This window comes from Microcebus murinus, chromosome 13 (genome assembly GCF_040939455.1).
Source record: "Microcebus murinus isolate Inina chromosome 13, M.murinus_Inina_mat1.0, whole genome shotgun sequence".
Taxonomy (NCBI): Eukaryota; Metazoa; Chordata; class Mammalia; order Primates; family Cheirogaleidae; genus Microcebus; species Microcebus murinus.
The window spans coordinates 39,091,612-39,110,436 of NC_134116.1; the positions used below are offsets into that span (position 1 = coordinate 39,091,612).

The following is an 18,825-nucleotide window of genomic DNA, read 5'->3' on the forward strand; positions in this document are numbered from 1 at the left end:
ATTAAGAATGGACGTGTATTTTAATTGTTTATAAAAGGTTCAAAAAGCTAATTTGTGAACTGGATAAAAATTAAAAACCAGGAAACTTAAGTCTTCTTGGATAAATTATCCACAATTTGTCCTTTTCTTGAAAATAAAGAAAGAAGAAAGAAAGAAGAAAAAAAGGAGGGAAGGAAGGAAGGAAGAAAGGAAGTTCTCTATTAAGAGTCTATTTTAAGTATAAAATTGTATTGTCATAGATATAATTTATTTTAACTTCTCATGTATTCTAAGTTGGAAGATGGATCACTTAAAGCAGATGTATGCCAAATCCAGCAAAACACTAATTTTTAAAATTGAATTAACTGGGTCTAAATATTTTATTGAACTAACATAAAGAAACTGTATATACTTCTTTAGACTATTTTTCTTGAAAAATAGTTGCATTATTATGGTAGGTGACTATATTTAGGTATATTTTAATAGTGAGCAAACAAGTTATTTGTATTAAAGACACTAATGATTCTAGTTAATACAAAAGGAAAATAAATAATTATAAGGCACCCACAATAACTTCCTTTGGAAGTTACTCTCATTCTTTAATCGGGTTTGTTGTGTGTTGGGTGCTGAGTTAGGCACGGGTGGGAAAACTGAGAAGTGGTCAGACACAGTTCTTGTCAAGCCTCACAGAGCTTACAGTCTTGTAAGGGAAGGTTTGTAAGACCACATTAGTTCTTCACATCCTTGTAAAGAAGGTGCCAACCCAGTTGTATGGGGATGGAAACTAAAACCAAGAAAAACTGAGCAACCTGTCAAAGGTCACACAATAAGGTGATCTTTCAGGTTCTCAGGCACCAGCTCAGACACTGCTGCCTCAAAAACATTTGAATATGAAATGCAAATGTAGTTTACATTTTGAGGGACACAGATTTACCTTTTTAATTGAGACTTGCTTATCTAACTTTTAAAAATTAATGCTTATTTCTGAAAGACATGTAAACTGATGGAGTGGACAGAAGAGGTATATAACCAGACTATGTGACTGGTTGAAGCAAAATGGGGATTCACGTTTTGCCTTAGGTAAATGACATATGGGTTAATTCAACATTGACTATATTATGATTTGTGTACTTTAATATGTTGACCACATTGTGCAGAAAACATATTTTAAGAAACATCCTAAAACCTTTTTTATTTGTAGTTTATGAATTGATGTCCTTAAAATGATGACAGCTAATAATTTGTTAACCTACTGTGTGTTTTTCTTTCTTTTTTATTCTATTCGCCAGCAAGAATTCAATAGAGATCTCAGTTTTGCAATTCAAGACTAAAACATTATGCAAAATTATATAGCAAAAAGGTAGACATTGTCAATTGGTTGTCCCAAATTCCATACAAGAGGCCCTTTTCCATGCCCACTTTCCTGTGATTGGTCTCACGGAAGCCATGCTTCTAGCCAATAAAATACAGCGGATGATATGCTTTCTGGAAAGCTTTCTAAAAGAATCAGCTCTATGCGCCTCACCTTTTTTTTACTTCTTCCTACTATGGTGAGGGTGGAGGCTATACTTTAAGAAAAGGAGCAGGAAGGTTAAATGAACTTGGGATTTTGAGGTGACAGGGAGCAACTACATGGTCTTAAACTATGTCTGTCTACCTTTGTACTTCTTGTTTCATTGCAAGGGATGGGCAAAAAGTATGTATGTTAAGCTGGCAAACAGGTTTCCTGTTGTTTACAGATGAAAGCAATACTACTAAATATCATGACTTCCCTCCTTTCCTTCTTCCTTTCCTCTCTCCCTACTTATTTTCATTTCATTTTATGTTATCCCAAGTTTCTGACCAGTTTCACTTCTTTCTGCCTCTCCATTCTTCTCTATCAGCTGTCATTTTAGCTTCAACTATGGTAGAACTAATTATCTATTTAGATGTCTCCCAAATTTATTATAATTAAAACCAAACTAATCCTTCTGAATTAAGGCTTGAAATACGAGACACAGTTTCCTATTCTCTTTCCCTCCTACCTCTTCTCCCAAATAACAAGTTGGTGAGTTTTGGAGTCTGAATTTGTAGTCTTTTACAGCTATTCAACCTTCATTTCTTATCACAGCAATTCAATTTCAGACTCTTGTCTGAGATCTTATGATTTCTTAGCCAGGCTATGGCAATAATAGTTCTATTCAACTCAACATCCCACCCCCCAATGTCTCATTTATATTCCTAGGACAGACTTAAATCTTTACTCATCACAGAATTAAAACTCAAGTCATTCTTATTTACCAATTTAAGCTTTTTATTTCAAAGTGCCAGCCTATACTAGCAAGAACACAGGGAAAATGGCACACTCAGATATGATGGTGTCATTGTAAACTGGTAAAATACTTTTGAAATACAATTTGGCAGTAAGTTTCTAGAACATTAAAAACAAACTCATATTCTCTGTTTCAGTAACACAGCTTAGAGGAACTATCAAAAAGAAACATATTTTTTATGAGAGAAGCCAAGATGTTCACTATAATGTTAGTACAATTGCAAAAATTTGGAAAACATTCTAATGGTATGTTATATAGTTATTTATTTGTTTTATCTAAGCTCATCTTCATATACTTGTAGAAACTAGTTTAGTATCTTGTATATATAATAAAATTAAAGTGGTGCTTTGTAAAATATATGCATTTTAACTGAATTAAATTATTTCCATGGGGGTACTATTTTCATTTGTAAAAGTAAAAAAGCAAGGATAGCTATATTTAAAATTTCATATGCTTCAATTTGTTGTATTTAAAAATGCAGATTATCTTTATTACATTACAGCTCTAATGTTTATAACCTAAAAACTTGTGAAGTGTCATTTTTTAAAAACAATATTGCTGTAAATTTTTCCTCTAGTATTGAAAAATTGAATTTTTATTTAATATAATAGAATGTTATCTAATTCTAATACAAAATGAAAAGGAGTATAATTTATTGAATGATTTTTAAATGATTAAATATGAAAGAGACAATGAAATTAGGTAAAAATACTCTAAATTAAATGTAAAAATTTCTAAACTTAAAAGAATGTTGCTTGGGGAATGTTGCCAGAATTAATGTTCAAAAGGTATTTAGCGACACATTGCAGTTTTGTTATTTTCAATATGTGCACCCAAATGGAAACTCAAGTTTTCTGCTAAATTGTGTTTTTTTTTTTTTTTTTTTTTTTTTTTGAGACAGAGTCTTGCTTTGTTGTCCAGGCTAGAGTGAGTGCCGTGGCGTCAGCCTAGCTCACAGCAACCTCAAACTCCTGGGCTCGAGCGATCCTTCTGCCTCAGCCTCCCGAGTAGCTGGGACTACAGGCATGCGCCACCATGCCCGGCTAATTTTTTATATATATATATCAGTTGGCCAATTAATTTCTTTCTATTTATAGTAGAGACGGGGTCTCGCTCTTGCTCAGGCTGGTTTTGAACTCCTGACCTTGAGCAATCCGCCCGCCTCGGCCTCCCAAGAGCTAGGATTACAGGCGTGAGCCACCGCGCCCGGCCTAAATTGTGTTTTGATGTATGTCATACTAATTTCATATACTATAATTGTTTCATTGATTCAACAGGCATTCATTAATCACCTAATATGTGCAAAATAGTGTGAGGGGTAAAAGAAAGGCTAAATAGGTGATAAAAGTGTAGCTCTTGTTCTCAAAGGGTTACATGTAATAGACAGGTCAACAATTTTTAATGGGCGCTGATGTCAGAACCTTAAGATTAAATGAGAAAATCAACATTTATTGGATGCCTACTTGGGCCAATATATCTCACACTGGCTCAGGTAAGCATCTAATAAATGTTAATCCTTGAGTGTGTGATAAATATTATTTAAATAGGTAGAAAAAACTGAGAATCAGATAAAAGATTACAAACCAGCTAGTCAGTCGGTAAGGCACTCTTTTCAGTACACCATAACAAGTTCAAAGAAGGGAAAGATTACTTTTTGATGAGGAGATGGGATATATATTTATGTTTGTGCGATATCATGGGATCATTTTCGAAGGATTCAGCAGGAGAAGATGGAGGGAGACCACCAAGTGGAGTCAATGGGTGTGTAATGGCAAGTATCTGCATGGGCTGGAAGAGGCAGTATGGAGCTAGGAAAATCCAGGTGAGGCACTTGAGTATCATGGTAGTGTTGTCATGGGATTGCACTGGAGCTGAGTTGTGCCAATTTGGGTTTGAATAGATAGGTATGCCATAATTAAGGCTTTGCAGTGGAGGGGTGGGATAGATTTGAGGGAAAAAGGGGCCAGATACACAGAGCTGGGGGATAGGAAGGTGATGTGATAGTGGAGGTGAGGCTGAAAAAGGCATGAATGAAAGGGACTGGAGGGACTTGGAAAAGAAGACACATCCAAAGATGTGATGAAGATAATTTAAACTAGAAGGACCAAAAACTGAATTGATTGCAACAAAACAAAGTTATGAAATGACATTTTCCCCCAAATTTCCAGACAGCTCATCCTTCAAATCAAAACATGTTGTTTACCGCTTAATCACATAATATCACCAGCTGTTTGCATTTGTAGTAAGGCTTTTACATGTCTTTCTCATACTTGAACAGAAAAATTCCCCTTTGCTGCACATTACTGCCAAAATATGACACATGAAAAATATAGGCATTGAAAACTTAACAGTACATATTCACTTTTGGCCCTAATAAAAATCAGGACTATGTTTTAAAATTTATTTCGAGCTATGGGAATCAGCTTTATTTTCACTTATAGTTAATTCTAATCTTTCAACACAGGTTTTACTTCTGAAAATGGACTCCATTTCCTCCCACCTCCACCCAGAATTATTTTAGTGTTAAATCATCCATGCAATCTTTGGCCTCACTAATTCAAAGATTTAAGATCTTTAAATGTACACAGATATAAACAAAGAGTTTTTACTTTAGAGAAATCAGAGTATGGTACAGGTAACATTCTTAATACTGTAAATGATTTTTCTACCACAACATTAATTTTTAAAACAGAATGTAGAATATCAACACTGGTTAACAAGGAGCTCTGATAGAAATTTTTGTGGGTAACATTTACTTTTACATTTGAAATCTCTAGTTGTAAGTTTTCCTATTTTATATTGAATTATATATATTATCTGCTTTCAGGGTGTTTGGGTGTGTACTTTTCTTTTCTGGACAGTGTTGGGTAAAAGAACTCCAATGCATATCATGTATGAGAAACTCAGAATACCAACCTTTACCTTCTTTGTTAATAATTCATCCTTCTTTTGGCTATTTCAATAATAAAGACTAAGTAAATGGAGTATATAGAGCTAAAGAAATAGGTCATCATCCTTACCCAAATCATCTTCGTTTTAAACATAATTTTAGTATCATATAGGATTGGATTTAACAGATATTTCCAACTCTGAAATCCTATGATTTTCTATAATTTCTCTCTACAGTTTTTTACATGGTCAGAATGATACATGCTTGGTAAAATAATTATTTCATCTTTACATTTTCTAATTTCTTATATCCCTGAAAACACACAGAATTAGAGAGGAGAGAAGTCTAAACATAAGAAAAATGTAGACACCTTAGCCAGGGTAGTGTACTTTTTCCTTATCTTTTTCTCTTTTGTCCACGCCTTAGTTTTGTTTAATTCTAATTTCTATATATAGAATTATATGAACTGAATTGGAAATGTATGTCTCCATGTACACACACACACACACACTTTCCTCTAGTGATCTCACTCCCAATAATTTCCACGCTTTTTTGTTCTTCCAATGGTTTTGCTCTTCCACACCCATTCCCAGTGCACACAATGAAGTGATTCTTCTAAACCTGTATTTCTCTTCCTTCTCCTTTTCATAGCTGGGGAGTCGCCTTAATTTAACGTTTCTATTCCTTATCTGTCAATATTTTTAATCTGCAAGCATTTTTTCTAACGCTTACTTTCTTCTTTAACCTCACAGCCATATCCATACTCTGGACATAAACCCTGACCTACTCCTAATTCCCTTATCCCTCTGGAATGAATTCTTGTAGTTTATTTTCTGTCTTTCATCACTCCGCTAGCATGCCCGTGGCTGCTGCCGTAGGAAGGGAGTGCAGTTTGCTTTTCCACGTGCAGAAGCACTCGCTATAGAATATATTTATGGTCTGCCCGCCACTCAGCTCACTCCAAAGAGCTGTAAGTCCAAGAACTGCCACGATGACATAATTTCTTACAGCCTCCTTCCACTCTTACAGTGAAACTCCTCCCTTCCTTCACTCCCTGCCCCACCTAGAAGGAAACTTTGCCGTGCTTCTGGTAGACTCAAGTTTTTTCATTTAAATACTGTGCATTTGTTGATTTTCAACTTGTCTTTTCACGTTGTTTCCAGCGGATGTAGGAGTGGCAAGGGCTGTTTACCCTATGACCAGGATGAGACCAGGGGGTGGTGTCCGCAGGTGCTTTCCCCGGAACAGAGACCCCGCTCCAGCGACCGACCCCTCAGCCTCCAGGTCCCATTTCCCTTTAAGGTGCCCAGCCCTCGGACGTGGGCTTCCAGCCCTTCCTGCACTCGCTAAGTCTGAGGCTACTCCACCTGAGGAGTGCTCCCCAATTTGCAGACATTTGTTCTTCTTCGAAACCCTAAGACCAAGACAGACCCCTCCTCTCTATCCTGTTGGATGCCTAAGAAGATGCAGGGCCCGCTCCTCGATCTCGTCAGGACTAGAAAGGGCTGTGGTCTCCTCTAGGATGGACCACCTTTCCCATCTCCTTCATCTGCCAAGTGTGGCAGGACGCAGAGCACGCACCAGGCAGCGCACGCCTTTGTGTTCGCTAAGGACGCACACCGGGCCTTAAGAAGTGGCTGGAAAATGCCACACTCATGTACAACACCCGGCTTTTCCTGGCTTGAATTCGCTCCTTCACTCTCATTTCCTGTTTCTCGGCCTCTCCCTTGTTTCTCTTCCCACCCCACTTCATGCCACAGTACAGCAAATCTTTCTCTCCTCACACAAACTTCCCCTCCCCGGCCTTCTCTCCGCCCGGGCGGGTTCCCACGAGGGCGGGCTCCGGGCCAGCGGCCAGGGGCGTGCGCCCCCTTCCCGGCGCTCAGCGCGCTCACCCAGGTAGGCGAGAGCGCGGCTCCCGCAGCGCCGCCCGCCGTGGCCGCCCGCCCCGCGCCCCCGTCTGCCCGGGGCCCCAGCGGCGCGGCGCTGACCCCGCGCCCTCCGAGCCGCCGCGGGAACGGCCAGGCCGCCTCCTCCCTCTCCCGCCCCAGAATCCCGCGGATCCGCTCCCCGGGGCGCGGAGGCGGGGCGGGCGGGGCTGCCCGGGAAGGCGTCAAGGACTCCGCTCCCGGCCGGCAGCTTCTTTGGGCTCCGCTCCGGGGCGCAGGGCGGCGGGGCTGGATTCCCTCCCCCGCCGCCCCGGGGTTCCGGCAGGGCTCCGCGGCTCCCGCCGCCCGTTCCCCCTCCCGCAAGTTCGCTCGCTTTCCTGAAGAACTGGCGCGGGCAGGTGCCCTTTCTCCCTGGGCTGCGAGGCGGGGCACGCGCCTCCCTCTCGCCCCCATCCATCCCGCCAAGGTGAAGCGCGGGGAGGGAGGGCGCGCCCGCCTCGCCCGCAACGTGCGCCGCTCCCGGACCCAAACAATGACTCCCCGTCCCGGCCAGCCCAGCCCTCCGGCCGCCCTACCCCCGCGCCCTGGGCACCGCCCGCTGCGCTGCCCCTGCCCGACCCCATTGTTGCCCTGCGCGGGTGATGCCCGGCGCCCGGGGGCGGTCCCCGCGAGCGGCCGCCGCCGCCCGCCCCGCAGCCCCGGCCGGCCGCCCGAGCCGGCTCCGCCCACACCTTTCCAAGTTAGCTGGCGGGTGAGCCGCGGGGACCGCTCGGGCGCCCGGCCCCCGCCTGCGCGCCCCCACCCGGGCGGGAACGGCGAGGGGGCGGGGGGCCGGGCGGGCTCCGCGCTTTATGTGTCTCCCAATTCTCTTCCTAGGGCTGCCTTGCGCGCTCTGACACAAAAGAGGGGACTTTCTCGCGGCTCAGCGCGAGTCCTGGCCCGGCGAGTTGCAATCCGGGGGTTCCTCCCTCCGCGAGCCCCCGCGGGCCCCCTCGGCGCGCGGCTCCCAAAGCTCCGTGGGCCATGTGTAGGTTATTTTGGGTGCCGCAGCAAGGTGGTGCAGGTGAAAGGGAAGCGCGGCCGAGCCCGGAGGCCGGGGGGCGGGGGCAGGGGTGGGGCGGGGTGGGGCGGGGTGGAGGCTCCGCGGACCCACCCCCCAGCCCGGCGGCCCGGGCGCGGAGGCGAGGGCCGGGCAGTGGGTGTTGCCTTTTACCTCTGCGAGCGGGGAGGGGTTAGTTTCCCACAGGGGATTTCAACCATCACACTCAGAGCCCGCCTCCTAATCCTCGGGCGGAGCGGCTCGGGGGCCCCATTTTATGGCAATAAAGCGACTTAGCGCCTGCTGAGCGAGCCCCTCCCCGCCGCCGCCCCCGCCCTCGGCCCCACCCCGGGGCTCGCCCGCAGCGGCGGGGCTTTGTTTCTGGGGAGGAGGACCCGGAGCTCTTTTGTTTGGGGGTTTCTTGTTTTCACCCCCCTCAACCTCACCCACCCCACCCCGCCCCACCCCCCGCGCCTCTCCGGTTTCCTGAGCTGCGGGCTGCGAGGGAGGAGAAGCGGCGTCCTGCAACCCCCTCGGCTGGGCCCCGGGGTAATTCGATGCGGGCCTGGCCAGGCTCCCCACGCTAGACCCGGGCTCGCGTCTCGGCAGCCTCCACCCACCGGCCCACCCTACATTTAGCGCATCATGTGATCCGGGTAAGTGATTTGCAAGTACAACAGTTCCCTAGGTTGCCCCCCATTCATTTCCTGAGAACTGCAGAGAGCCGCTGAGAGGCTCTGCGTGTGCGTGTGCGTGTGCGCGGGCGACGCCGTGTGTGTGCGAGAGTGAGTGTGTGCGCGCGCGTGTGTGAGGGAGAGAAAGGGAAAGAGAGAGAGGGGGACTCTGTGTGAGGGAAAGAAAACAATTTCTCCTGCTCTGCAGCTTCTGTTCAGGTCTGTGCCGATTCCGTTTCTTATCAAAATAAACAACCCCCTCCTTTTTTTTTTTTGCCATCCCAAATCAGACCGTATTCTCTTTACGTGTTTTATTTTCCTTCTGTCATCTGCTCAAGTTAAATCATTTTGGCTGGTCTGTGCTCTTAAAGGGGGAAAGTGTTGGGAAGCGGGAGGGGGCCGGGGAAGGGCGATGCTGTTGCAAAGCAAGTAGCCTCGGTCGGATTCGTGGAGAAGAAAGGAGGTTTCTTTTCCCCCTTCCCCTAAAATTTTTTTTTTTTTAAAAGAACTTATCAAGTAACATGAATTAAGCAAATGTTTTTCTAACCCTAGTGGAATTGTTGGTTGCAGTGTTTGCCTGACAGTTGCCAAGGATGAGAAATAAAACCCCAGGGCTGAATGGAGGGGGGGAGGTGTTGTGGAAGTAGTTGGCCCCCAGGAACAGAGCCGGGTGGGTCATAGCTGCCGCGCCGGGCCGCGTGGGCTCTGTGTGCGCGCTGGAGAGTGGAGGGGAAGGGGTTAAGGCGGAGATGACACTGCTGGCATGAATAGTGGTCCTGGTGCTACATTCATTATTGTCTCTGGCCGTAATGATGTGTAACTGTTACTTGCTCCAGTGCCTGGTCCATGGAAGTAGCCAGGGGCTGGCCCATGGCTGTTATTTTCAATTACGGGTGACCTGGCCGGAGCTGGCAAGGGGCAACTTTGCACGTCCACCCGGGCCGGGAACCCGCGGAGCCGGCCTGGGAGCCACCGCTTGCCTTAGAAGCTGGCTCCGAGGGCTCGGACTTGACCTCCGCGATATTAGTTGGTGTTCACGTTAGATGCTCCCCTACAGGGAGAATCAATCCTGTTTTTGTTGGGTAGAGGAGTGCCTGCTAGAACTTTGAAAACTTTTATCTTTGGGGAAAAGGGTGGGGTGCACTCAACAGTTTTGTTTCGCAGTGCATTTGAAGCAAAGGCTTGGAAAAAGTACCAATTCCTTTGTTATATGCCCTGCAGCTTCCCAACCCCCTTCACCCTGCGCTTCGAGTTTTGCATACTTTAATAGTAATAGTCTTAATTCAGCTGATAAAAGCTGACTGTGTTGAGATAAAGGGTATTAATACAACGGAATGTGTAATCTGGATAAACAGTTTGTGTAGTTAATATTGTCAGCCCTCTAATTTAACTGTACAGATGGCTTAAGTGTCATTCTGTATGGATTGTTTTAAGTAATTCCTCTGGCTAATAGATTTCTCGGCCAAGCACTCGCATATTTTATTTTAAAGCAGCTTTAATATTCTCTCAGTTTCCCTGCAACACCAGAGAGCTGAGCAACTCTATTTACATTTAGTGCATGTGCATCTAGTTGCTTCGGTAGACATCTGCCAATCAGATACACGTCATTCTGCAAATCCACCTAGACGCCTCCATGCCCTTTTCCTACTGGACGACAGAGTTGTTTAGTTAAGTAAATGCTTTGAAATAAATTTGGTGGCTTTTAGCAAACAGCCTGTGATGGGAATAGGAGTGGTCACTTTGAGGAGTGGGTGTATGCCATCTTCTAAGAAACTAGAATTGACATTTAATTGAAACAGTGGACCCCACCCCTTTCCCCCCCAAAAAAACTGCCTGGTTGTGCTATTCACAGACCTCATTCACATGTTTATATTTTTTAAAACCACATAGAAATTGGCTATGTTAAAGGGATATACTTTTAGGCTAGAACATTTTGGACTACGGAGGGTTAGTAGAAATAGGATGTTGAAGGAGAGACATTTCAATTGCATAAGTTATATCTTTGTCGCTGCAGACTGGTCAGTCTTGATACTAGATTGAGTATATTAAGCTGCTTTGAGTTGGGGAGGGAGCAATTTGAGCATGAGAGAATTGGCAGAAATTTGTAGTGTATTTAGGAAAGAGATATAATTGTATCCATTAATAACTATTATGAAATTTACTTGCACTGGTAAAATTTAAAATGTTTTCACGTAAAATTTTCATAATTTATGAACTGAAACCGTGTAACCAACCTAGCTATGTTAGGTTAAACAAAGCATTCTTGAGAGGTTTCTGTTTATTTTTGAAGTCTTTCAGTTATTTATCTACTACTTAGTAATGTAATCAGCTAAACTATATTGTGGAGTGCTTTTTATTGCTATGTATTGAATAAAAATTGTGCTAATGAGCTCTTAATATCCCCCCACCCTCCCCGGAAAGTTCTTTTTCAAGAAATGAATGTCTTTTGGGAGGAAATGGTCCTGGTATAGCATTTGAGACCTTGACCTTAGCAACTCTTTGGCTGGTGGTTGTTTACTACAGCTGCAGCCTCTGTGTGTACTGAAAGGGAAGGGACTGCAAATAGGAGCGAACTCACTCTCCCGGGGCCTAGGGAGAACAAATCAGGATGCTTGACGTTCATTGTCAAGAGCATGCATGAGGGCCTATAATATCCATAGTGTTCTGGTCACGTTAAAAAAAAAAAAAAAGATATATGTTGCTCAGCGATTTTTTTTTCCCCAGCCTCTTGTGAAGGGAAATTATGTACTTCAACAGCCTCAGAGTGAGTTTTGGATATTACAGTCTATCATGAAGCCAGCTGTTATCAACTTAATGATATAATTTGGTCTTAAATATAGGTGTGTTTTATCTAGGCAAAGACCACAGAAGTGCCTAGGCCTCTAGGCCTATACCAAGGGCGTTTTTGAATTCAAGCCAGTGTTGGTTAATCTAGAGTTTTGAGTAACCTTACCCAGTGAGATGATATTGTTAAATAGTTGAACATATAAAGAGGTCCTGGACTTTTTTTTCTCCATCATAGAAAATGGAAAGCATGGAGTTTCATATTTGTGTAAATTAAATAGCAGAACAGTTACATTAAATTGGGGGTGTCAAATAGTTTGTTTTCTTGTAAGAGAAACAATCTTAGAGTGTCAGGTTGATAAATCCAGCTGTAGATAGTTTGTGTATTAATACGAAATAGTGATATAAAACTAGTAATGGTGATGGCACGAAGTCATTTGAAAAGTTTTTCTTTTTTCGGTATATAATAAGTACACCTACTTCTGATTGGATATTGATTAATGAACAAGAGCTAAAAATCCAAAAACCGGTTTATTTTTTGTTATCTTTTTTGTTTAGAAAACAACTTTCATTTTTGTAAATAAGTTCTGAAATACTTTGCAGTTGCTTATCTCTGTCCTTTACATTTTGAAAATACCATATAGTAGTAGACTGGAAAAATCTATATTTTTGCCCAGTGTTTATTTTTGTTTCTAAATTCAGACTTTTGCATTTTGCAGCCTACAAGTTATGCACAGCTTTCAACTTTAAATGTACACAAAATGTAAGGGTAAAAATATTAAAATTAAATCACTGGCAACACCCTATAACCACAGCCTTAACTCATCTACCACAACCACTCCTCCCAAAAGAAAAATACAAGTAAACAGATGGGCCTTGCCCTGTGCCCCAAAGGTCGGCAGCCTTAGGCTGTGTCAGACCTGCCTGGTTTCTGGATCCCAAGCCCAGCTCCCAGCCCAGCTAAAGAGCTGACTGACTTCAACAGACCAGAATTCATTTTCAGGGCCTAGGTCTGCCACACCCTGTCTGATGTCAGCTATTGAGTTCTTGTGGTAGAGAACACATGCTGTGGATTAAATGGTTACTTTCTGTATATATTCTCAGTAATTATGTTACAAAAGGATTTTTCGGTTTGGGTGTTTATTGTCATAAAGTGGCTACTTGAGCACTTATTGCTCCATAAAAATTTGTTTTGGTCGGCCTTGGATTACAGGATATTCACCCAAAGAATTCTACTCTAGTATGGTCTTTCTTCCTGTCTTTTTTTTTTTAACTTAAAGTCATACTTCTCTTTTGTTGCTAATCTCATGGTCTATATTTTTGAGTATTTATTGGTGTAATAATTCAACTGGTCCAAAGAGTATTGCTGTGTAGGTACCGAAGGAGTAGCAGAAAGCTCTTGCTGCCGTTCTGCTGTGTGGAAGGTGAGAGGGGAAAAAAATTAGAGAGCTTTGGGATAGGTTTCCCCACCCCCATCAGAAGCTATGGAAGCTGTCCTGGTTACTACCTGCTGGCTTTGACAGCCAGGAATTGTGTTCCAAGTGTGACATCATGGTCCTTTTCAGTATATATGGCTTTTCACAATAATTCTTGGCATGATGTATATATACACTTGGCACCCTGTATCCACAGGTTCTGCATCGGTGGATTCAACCAACCATGGATATTGAAAATATTTGGAAAAAAACGATAAAATAACAATACAAATAAAATAGTATGGCAACTATTAACATAGTCTGTACATTGTATTAAGTATTATAAGTAATCTAGAGATGATTTGAAGTAGTGGTCCCAAACCTTTTTGGCACCAGGGATCAGTTTCATTTAAGATAATTTTTCCATGGACCAAAGATGGGGGGGGCAGAGCTCAGGTGTACCTCGGCCTGGGGGTTGGGAACCACAGATTTAAAGCATATGGGAGGATGTGTGAAGGGTATATGCAGGGTATATGCAAATACTACATCATTTTGTGTAAGGGACTCAAACATCCATGGATTTTGGTATCTGCTGGGGAGTGTTCTGGAATCCATCCCACCATGAGAGATGACTATACTATGTATACATATGTATTCATATTTTGTATATATGTATATATTTAATATTTATATTTATGCATTTGTGTTTTACATTCTCTATCTGTATTGGTACACAACACATTGTGTACATTTTATGACCAAGAATTATAGTAAAAAGCAACATATACATATATATAAAAAAGAGGGAAAACAGTCTGTTTTTTTCTCCAAATTCTGTGTTTAGTAATACTATACTTACCTTGAGATTAACAAGCTAACTCATAACAAAACATAAAAACAATCCCGCCTCAAAGGAAACAAACCTGTATGGCAACCAAGATAAGTTATTGTAAAAAATGAAATAAATAAAAAGAAAACCTTCCAGTTAGGTGGCCTCTTAGATTATACATCTGGAATCAGAACTAATTTCACTGGCAGAAATATCTCAGTTTGAATCTGGCTCTCTTGGTTACTAACTCAGGATGACCTTAGTGAAATTTCTTAACTTCTCTGACTCTATAAAATGGGAAAAATAATGTGTGGTTTATGGGGCTGTGGTGAGGGTTAAATGAGATAATGTGGCTAAAAGTCACTTTGTAAAACTATGAAGTACTGGTGTGACAACTGATTCCACAGGAAAACCCCTCTCTCCCAACCCTCCCTTCTCCCCTGCCAAAAAGGGATGAACTTTCTAGCTTCTCAAAGTGAGCATATAAATTACACATATGGAGAAGGAATTTCCGAGTGTGGGTAGAAAACTTCTGGCAGTCAAAGGTCATGAATTCCATTCCTGTCTCACCAGAGATTTGCTCTACAACCTTGAGAAAGTCACTCTTAAAAAGTTTCAGTGTAGCTGGTATAAAAGTTACTATTAACATTTATATAATACAGGTGAAGTATCTGAGCTTTTCAAAAGAAATACATAAAATTACATTTCATATGATCATTTACAGAAAATTGAAAATAAAGATCAACAACGATTAGTGAGATTAGTGATTGAAAACCTGCAGGCTATTTCTTTAATGAGTCCACTGAAGCTTCTATCAACTGGTCATTAAACATGTCCTTAATTTTTTTTAATAGAATCATTACATTTGTGGTGTTGTACTATTATTTGAAACAGTATACTGAACTGCAAATCCCCAGTTAAGTCAAGATTCTGTTGATTAAGCTATGTCTCATTTATGGCTCAAAAGATACATGGTTAGACTAAAACATTGTTGCAGTACAAGTTGTGTTTTCTTGACTGTTTATACAAAGTATACAAGAAAGAATGGTGGATGATGGGGATCTTACATGGTTATTTAAAATTTATTAATTGCATCTTTGTAGTCACACTTAAATAATTGTTCCCCAACTACATTTTCTCCAGTTAAAAAAGAAAAAAGGAATTTTATTTCTTTTATACTCTGTATATATTCTTATAAGAGCAAAGAAACAGACTCAAACTAGCTCATCAGTATAACTCATTTAAGCTCTTTCCATGTAATAAGTACATCTTGCCTGACTCTTGTTCATGTTACAACTATCACTGTGAACATCAGCATCACTTTTTGTGGGACTCTTATTTATCATTCTCTGCTTTAAGAATACACTGGGTTCCAGTCTGTATTCTCTGGCCCCATAGTACACTGGCATTCCTTCTGGTGTTAATTGCTTGTTGATTTGCTTTGTGTTGCCCCAGTTATAAGCCCTTCGAGAGCAGGAAATAAATTTTCTTCATAGTTATTTTACTGTCATCCAACATAGTGGCTAACATAGTGACTGATATATGGTAAGTGCTAAAATACTTATTGAAAGAATGAATTAAGGAATAGTGACTATGTAGTCTATATGACTGTCTTTTTAGTAGCTAAATGCCATTGTCCTGGTCTTTTCCTACCTGAGCCATCCATCTCTAGCTAAATACATTTAACTCTATTAGCCATTCCTCAATTCACTGTATTTTCCTGAAAAAACATTTTTCTTCTTGCAAAAAGAAGCCTTGTGGTGTAGTAGAGTTAAATAGTGCTGCATGTGAAATATCAGACTACCCAGTTTTTACTCGTCTAACTGGGCAAATTAATTCTTCAAGTCTCAGTTTGCTGGTAAATAAAAACAAAAACAAAACCTAATGTGAGCATTGCAGTATGTTTTTGACATTAACATGTGTGATAAGCATCTTGTGTAGAGCTTTGCACATATTTACTGCTCAATAAACAATAATCTGCTGCAGTATACTGATGCCACTTTAAAAGTGGCTGTTCAGAATGAATAGTAGCTACAAAATAAAATATCTACTCTATTGTGCAGCTACTATAATACAGAAGTTAGGCAATGGGCTTTTCAGATGTTAGCTTATTTAATATATACTCTTTAGTAAACAGGTACTGGTAGCCCTTGCCTTTTGATAGTTGACTTTCAGATAATTGGCATGTAGAATACTATATGCAGTGACTTCCAAAGTGCCTCTTATATACTAGATTTTGACTTATGAACATCATTTGATGAATGCTTTTTTTGAGCTATTGTGTGGCTGTCTTGCCAAGTTAACACCTCTATAGCCCCTGCTGTGCTATGACTTTGACACTTCTGGCAATAATTTCAAAAATTATTTGAAAACTTTATTGCTTTACCTTTTTTTAACAAAACAAATAGGAAACTTTACCTTATTTTAACAAAATAAATAGGAAAAAAGGGAGAAAATGAAAGTGCTGCTTTTAGTTATGAAAAACAACTGGTTTATCATCTTGGTCTGCTCTTGAGAGAATCATCATTAGGTGTGATGAAGGTAGTGAATCTTTACTGAAATTGTGTAGTGGAATTAACGTGATGAATTATGAAGAATAAAACTGCAGAACAGACCGGGCGCTGTGGCTCACTCCTGTAATCCTAGCACTCTGGGAGGCCAAGGCAGGAGGATCACTCAAGGTCAGGAGTTTGAAACCAGTTTGAGAAAGAGCAAGACCCCGTCTCTACTAAAAATAGAAAGAAATTAATTTGCCATCTGAAAAAATATATATATAGAAAAAATTGGCTGGGCATGGTGGCACATGCCTGTAGTCCCAGCTACTCAGGTGGCTGAGACAGAAGGATTGCTTGAGCCCAGGAGTTTGAGGTTGCTGTGAGCTAGGCTGTGGCCATGGCACTATTGCATGGCCCATGCAATAGAGTGAGACTCTGTCTCAAAAAAATAAAACAAATAAAATAAAACTAAATCCTAAGATGTACTTAGCTTGTAGGTCATATAGCATTATAATGAGTTTGGAGGAGGTTTATTTGGGCTGAAAAAGCAAAACAAAAATAATGATGACTGAATAAAATTTTTAAAAATACAATTTATGTGATGCTATCTAATGAAGTTCTTTCGTATTATAGGGATCCAATGTATATTATTTTACTTTTACATAATAGCAATCTTAGCCTTGACCAAAAAACTTTTAAATAATGAGAATATTACTTAACTATTAAATGAAATATTACATTAATTTATATTAAATTAAAATATTTTAATATTAATAGGGAATAGGAATAAGATTTTTTTAAAGAGAACAATGAAGGAAAGACTTGAAAACATACATTTCATAGACGATCACAGTCAATTGCAATTATCAGAGGTGTTGCTTGAAGGGATATTTTTAAAGAAACTTTAGATGAATATTTCAAGGATAACATCCTTTGGAATGTGCAGTATTTAGGTGTAAATACAGGTAACTTTAGCAAACACAAAATATTCAGAGAGATAACAAGAAAGAAATGAACTCAATGATTCTATAAAAAGCGTTAATGGAATTTTTATTTTATAGTGAGCACTCTATTGAATATGGTGGGATTGTTCCAAGTCTCTACGCTGAAGCAGTTACCTTGTATTTTATTTATAGGTTAACTTGTCAATTAAGATAGTTTAGAATACTTAAGTATAGGCTAATGAAAAAAAAATTGCTTAGTGATTGGCAGTCTACAGAGTGGTTTTAATTTCATCCTGATAGTCTTGTAAGGTGGATTGGACACGTTATCCATTTTATCGATGAGAACATTAACGTCAAGAGAAGGTAAAGTGGTCGACTCCAAACTAGAACTAGAAAGTTGCACAGTCAAAACTAGAACTCTGCTAACACAAGTAAAATATTTTTTTTTCTGTTTGATATTACTATCTTCCTAACTTTCATTTAGGCTCAATAAGCGAAAACTTTGAAAGTTTGCATTGCACAAAAGAGGTGTCCCCTTCTAGTGTCTAGCTCATATTGTGAAATGCTCAGTGAATATCAGATGAGTTCTGTCTTCTTCCAAAATGCACTTTAAAGAGGCATAAAAAACTCTCTATATAACAGCCCAGAGAGATCAACCTAGTCAGCCCTGGAAGAGTTTGTGCAGTTAGAGACATCCATACTCTTCAGAGAAAACTAGGGAGATGGTTCATCACTTACCACGTGCCAAGGCTTGTGGTAGCTGCTAAGAAAACAAAGGTAACTAAAACATGGACTTTGTCCTAAAGTATGGACAGGTCAAGATAGAAGCAGGGTATTCTTCATAATCACTGGGGGGTGGGGAGAGAATGGGGAAGGCAGGGTAGCTAAGCTTAAAGGAGGAAGAGCCAAGTTCGTGTATTCTGGTTTAGTTAATTTTAATTTTCTTCATTTAGACCTTCCCTGTACCTAAAAAATACCCTAGATGTTTTAGATTTATGTTCCAGTCTCTTTTAAGTACTTTTAATCTTATCAGAAGATCTTTTTCTGTTTAGGCATGTACTTTTCTAAGTTTTTCTTTCAAAAATGTTTGCACATTTATTGTATTAAGTACATTAAATGTGTATGATAAATTTTAAAGGTGTTATGTCTTTTAATATTTCCAACCAACTCATAGATAGGAAGTATTTATGATATTTATATGTGAATTTGCTTTTATTTCTATGACTCTTTAGTGTTTTAGAGGAACACAACTGAAAATCTATAGGAAATAAGCAACTCACATTCATGGGCAGTAACATTCATGGGCAGTATTTACAAATATATCCTTCTGATAAAAGTGGATATATTTGTACAGTGACTTTAAAATTCATTTTTTAGCAAACTCCTTTCTGTTTTACTTAGCTTCTCTTCTTCCTCTAGACAACAATAATAACCCATGTTGTCAGAACTATTATGTGTCCTTTTATACTTTTCTCCATGTCCATATGTAGTAGGAACATATATACATATAAAGTTTTGGTCAGTGCTTATAAAAATGGAATAAGTCTTTTTAAACTCCTGTTCATTTTTTTTTTT

The 18,825-nt window shown here is 40.6% G+C and overlaps 1 protein-coding gene across 4 annotated transcripts in view; it reads left to right on the forward strand.

Annotated features, from left to right (window-relative positions):
• The window catches only part of KLF12 (KLF transcription factor 12), a 589,204-nt gene that overhangs the window by 157,101 nt on the left and 413,278 nt on the right, over positions 1-18,825 (forward strand). For 2 of the 4 annotated variants that reach the window (XM_076009377.1, XM_020290313.2), the window contains exon 1: positions 8,220-8,765. The exons of 1 other annotated variant lie outside the window; for it this stretch is intronic. The gene's annotated coding sequence lies outside the window, so the exon portion shown is untranslated. Of the gene's footprint in view, positions 1-8,219; positions 8,766-8,785; positions 9,003-18,825 lie in introns of those variants that run through there. One more of the 4 variants, XM_076009378.1, reaches the window with a different exon arrangement.